The following is a 5000-nucleotide window of genomic DNA, read 5'->3' on the forward strand; positions in this document are numbered from 1 at the left end:
GAGAGGAGAGAACGAGAGAAGGAGAGAAGGAGGGAAGAATAGAAGAAGGGAAAAAGAGAAAGAGAGGAGAGAAGAAAGAAAGAAGAAGGAGAGAGAGGGAGAGAAGGGGAGAGAAGGGGAGAGAAAGAGAGAAAGAGAGAGAGAGAGAGAGAGAGAGAGAGAGAGAGAGAGAGAGAGAGAGAGAGAGAGAGAGAGAGAGAGAGAGAGAGAGAGAGAGAGAGAGAAAGGGGAGTGATGAGGATGAGGGATGAGGATGAGTGATGAGGATGAGTGATGAGGATGAGAATGAGCATGAGGATGAGGAGAAGAAGAAGGAGGAGAGAGAGAGATAGGGAGAGAGAGAGGGAGAGAGAGAGAGAGAGAGAGAGAGAGAGAGAGAGAGAGAGAGAGAGAGAGAGAGAGAGAGAGAGAGAAAGAGAAAGGGGGGGGGGGAAGATGAGGATGAGGATGAGGATGAGGATGAGGAGAAGAAGAAGGAGGAGAGAGAGAGAGAGAGAGGGAGAGAAAGTTTTCCATCAAAGCATATTTGAATATAATACATGCAAAATCTAAGTGAATTGCAAATAACATCCGTGCGATTTGTTTTGTATTTAGAAACTGTAAATGATAAATTTAATTCATATTCGTTCAGTTAAAAGATATTAATACAAAAATTATACTAATACTACTTACTAATATTGCTTGAATATTAATCCAAAGTATATATTAATAAAAGATAAATACAAATACTAATAATAAATAGAAATTAATACTAATAACTGATACTAAATTTATGCTAATACTAATAAACTGAATTATAAATAAAAAAATACAAACATTAAACCGATACCAGTGCTACATACATACCAAAAACATGACGATACTTAACACATAATAGTATACTATTATGTGTTAATATATATATATATATATATATATATATATATATATATATATATATATATATATATATATATTTATTATATCATTATATATTATTATACTAAAATATTATTATACTATTATTATACTATTATCATTATACAAACTGACACTGGACATCCACTAATAGCAAAAATCAATACACATCATAAACGCTACAATATCCACTAACAGCAAATACTAAAAATCAATACGAAACACATACGAATGCAAAATATACGAGCCATAAATGACGTTATAGAAGACATGTCGAATAAGAAAGAAAAAAGAGATAAAGAGACATGAAAGGACATAATGACATAAGCGAAGACATGTCTAATAAGAAAGAAAAAATAGATAGAGACGTAAAATGACAGAATGATATAAGCGGAATGTCGAATAAGAAAGAAAAAATAGATAAAGACATAAAATGATATAAGTACATAAGCGAAGACGTCGAATATGAAAGAAAAAATAGATAAATAGACATAAAATGATATAAGCGAAGGCATGTCGAATAAGAAAGAAAAAAGAGATAAAGAGACATAAAAGGACATAAAAGGACATAAGCGAAGACATGTCGAATAAGAAAGAAAAAAGAGATAAAGAGACATAAAAGGACATAAAAGGACATAAGCGAAGACATGTCGAATAAGAAAGAAAAAAGATGAAGAGACATAAAAGGACAGAATGACGTAAGCGAAGACATGTCGAATAAGAAAGAAAAAAGAGATAAAGAGACATAAAAGGACATAAGCGAAGACATGTCGAATAAGAAAGAAAAAAGATGAAGAGACATAAAAGGACAGAATGACGTAAGCGAAGACATGTCGAATAAGAAAGAAAAAAATAGATAAAGAGACATGGAAGGACATAATGACATAAGCGAAGACATGTCGAATTAGAAAGAAAAAAGATGAAGAAACATTAAATGACATTGTGACATAAGCGAAATGTCGAATAAGAAAGAAAAAATAGATAAAGAGACATAAAAGAACATAATGACATAAGCGAAGACATGTCGAACAAGAAAAAGAAGAAAAAAAAAAGAAAAACACCTTCTTTTCCACGCCTCTCAGTTCTAAGTCAAACACTTGGGCGCGACTCTGTTCCAGCGATTCGAGATTTCGGACACTGTAATCTGGATCTCTCTCTCGGCGCCTCCGTGATTCACTGCTCCACTGGCCGTGACCTCGTCTGATTGTCCACGGCTGAGGGCACGGCGAGGTCTTCGGCTTGGAGGAATTAAGTTCTGCGAGATTTGTTTAATGGAATTCACGGGTTTTTAGTGGTAATGATAGGACGCGCTAATGAACTGGTAGGGGCGGCATTTTCTTCTGTCCGGGATTTTCAATTTCGATTACGTGTGGAAATGAAAGAAGAAAAAAAAAAAAGAAAAAGAAAAAAGAAAAAACGTGTTTCATCAATTCGAATAATAATGAATGATATAATGGTTCGTTTTGGAATAGGCTGCACGTGTCTCTTTTATTTTCGTGATGGTCGAAGTATCCAGTTACTAATCAAAATAATGTCGGTGGCAACTGCCTGGGACTCAGCGCATGCGCACTCTGTCACAAGACCACGTGTACCGCGCGAGAAAGTTAAGTAGTCTATTGCCAGCTATCGCGAGGGTAGGACGCTCGCGGCCGTATCCCCAGCGCTCGTTCTGCTCGAGTTCGCGAGTGGACTCTGCCGGGGAAACGAGTAGTGATAAGAATCTCGAACATTTCCTTAAGACTGGAGTGGTATAACTCGATGGCCATGGATTGAGATCACGGGCAAAAAAGCAAACATTTTGGTGATTTCAACGACACTGGACTCTCTTTTTTTTCTTTTCTAAGGAGTTGTACTTACGAAATAAACTGTGTAGTTAGAGAGTAAACTGTGTTGAGAGGAATAAAACTCGGCAGTTCATGTCGAACCAAAAACTGTTCTGTAAAATACAAGAAGGACAAACACCCTTCAAAAGTATACAATACCAGTATCTAAACTCCGCTTTCGCAAACACAAAGATAATAATTGTGTTGATTATAGAACAAAAAAATATATATTAATACACACTCGATAATGAAAGACATATAAATCCCATAGTGCATAAAATACCGACACTAGCGAAAAAAAAGAGACAAAGGATAATAAAACAGGTGACATTATCAACATCCTCCCAGCATCCTCATCTCCCTGGATGCACAAACCGTAGGACTTTCCGGAAGTGACGTAGGATACCCCAGCGCCGAAGGAAGCGGACCGACGAGCCTGAGAAAAAGACCCGACGTCTTGAAGGAAGTCATTCTCGGAGGATCCCAGGCGAGGTATGACATGCCCTGTCCCCCCTCCCTTCCCCCTCCCCCTCATCCCCCTCTTTCCTTTCCTTTCTTGCGGGTATACACATGCAAATGGGAATAAGAGTGAAAAACAAAGATGCGCAACGAGGAAAATGTCGGGTGGTTTGTGGTCCGCGGCTGCTGTGGCGAAGCGGATTTGCGGACACGTGTGGGGTGCTGAGGATATGGGGAGGGAGAGGTTCGGATCAGCCTTTTCTGACGAAGTTTGGGACACTTAAAAAAAAACATTTCGGTGTTGACATTAACCCGGAGAAAGTGTTTGCTTCTCTTGGCGTGGCAGTTTAATCATCATTAAGATCATTTCGGTTTGAGGAAGGAAATAACGGAGTTAATTGTCAATATGTTTGATAATATTAACATGTTAATTTGGTTATAGTGTTAGATTTATAGCACTTCTGTTAATCACATATGATCCATTACTTCCGAGAGCGTTATTAAAATGATAAAGAGAGAGAGAGAGAGAAAGAGAGAGAGTGAGAGAGAGAGAGTGAGAGAGAGAGAGAGAGAGTGAGAGTGAGAGTGAGAGTGAGAGTGAGAGTGAGAGTGAGAGTGAGAGTGAGAGTGAGAGTGAGAGTGAGAGTGAGAGTGAGAGTGAGAGAGAGACAGAGAGTAAGAGAAAGAGAGAGAGAGAGAGAGAGAGAGAGAGAGAGAGAGAGAGAGAGAGAGAGAGAGAGAGAGAGAGAGAGAGAGAGAGAGAGAGAGAGAGAGAGAGAGAGAGAGAGAGAGAGAAAGTCAACGTCCGGATACGTAGGCGCTGAATCTGACAGTTTCAGTTTCTAATTAATTCCGAGATTTTGAAGTAAACTCATTATGGCTCGCGACTGTACCCTAATCAAATTATGTATTAGTGGCATGAGAATCATAGACTTTCTTATTTACGCTTTCATATTCAGATACCAAAGAGAAAGAGAAAGAAAAAACAAAGAAAAAAAAAGAAAGAAAAAGGAAAGAAAGAGAAAGAAAAAGAAAGAAAAAGGAAAGAAAGAAAAAAAGGAAAAAAGAAAGAAAAGAAAAACTGCATTAGGACAGAAGGTATTATGATATAAGTGTGCATCCCGATTAGATATTAGCTCTTATCTCCATCCAAAAATAATGGGAATCACATAACATATTCTTTACATCTTAATAAACTGAAGCATAAAGAGTTTCTTAACATTAGTTAACAGAAAACACGAATTCTGTACATTCAGGTTTTATAAGGATCATATTCCCATCACACGTGAGGCTTTGAACGTAAGAATGATAATATAATTAATAAATAACAAGTCTATCCGCGAGTAGAATGATACGTATTTTTTCATTTATTCTTTAAAATTGATTCGATTTATTATTAAAAAAAAAAAATCTTGTTCTTTGTAAGTTATTTATGAATGTGACATGGAGTTCTTTAAGATTGATTCGATTTATTCTTTATTTTTTTTTCCTGTTCTTTGCAAGTTATTTATGAATGTGACATGAAGAGATAATGACCGAAATTATGCAAGGAAGATTAAGCTGCGGAAGGAGAATAGACCTTAAAATCCTGTTGAGAGAGAAGCGTTTTGCATATGCACCGCGCTGTCATATAACTTTCCAAGTTCATTACCTCCTGTTGAGCCATCTGTCTGTCTGTCAGTCTCTCTTGCTCTCGTTCTGCCTCTATGCACACCCATTCATGCACATCTATCTGTACATATGTTCCGTTTGGTTCCACCCTTGTTCGTGTACGTGAATGATGTCCATAGGTATGCCATAATCCATATAGGGAAAGATACT

The 5000-nt window shown here is 37.3% G+C and overlaps 1 protein-coding gene across 1 annotated transcript in view; it reads left to right on the plus strand.

Annotated features, from left to right (window-relative positions):
* The first annotated feature begins 2502 nt into the window (after positions 1 to 2502).
* The window catches only part of LOC113819238 (uncharacterized), a 200954-nt gene continuing 198456 nt past the window's right edge, over positions 2503 to 5000 (plus strand). The window contains exon 1 of the mRNA XM_070122604.1: positions 2503 to 3212. The gene's annotated coding sequence lies outside the window, so the exon portion shown is untranslated. The remainder of the gene's footprint in view (positions 3213 to 5000) is intronic.

This window comes from Penaeus vannamei, chromosome 6 (assembly GCF_042767895.1).
Source record: "Penaeus vannamei isolate JL-2024 chromosome 6, ASM4276789v1, whole genome shotgun sequence".
NCBI lineage: Eukaryota > Metazoa > Arthropoda > Malacostraca > Decapoda > Penaeidae > Penaeus > Penaeus vannamei.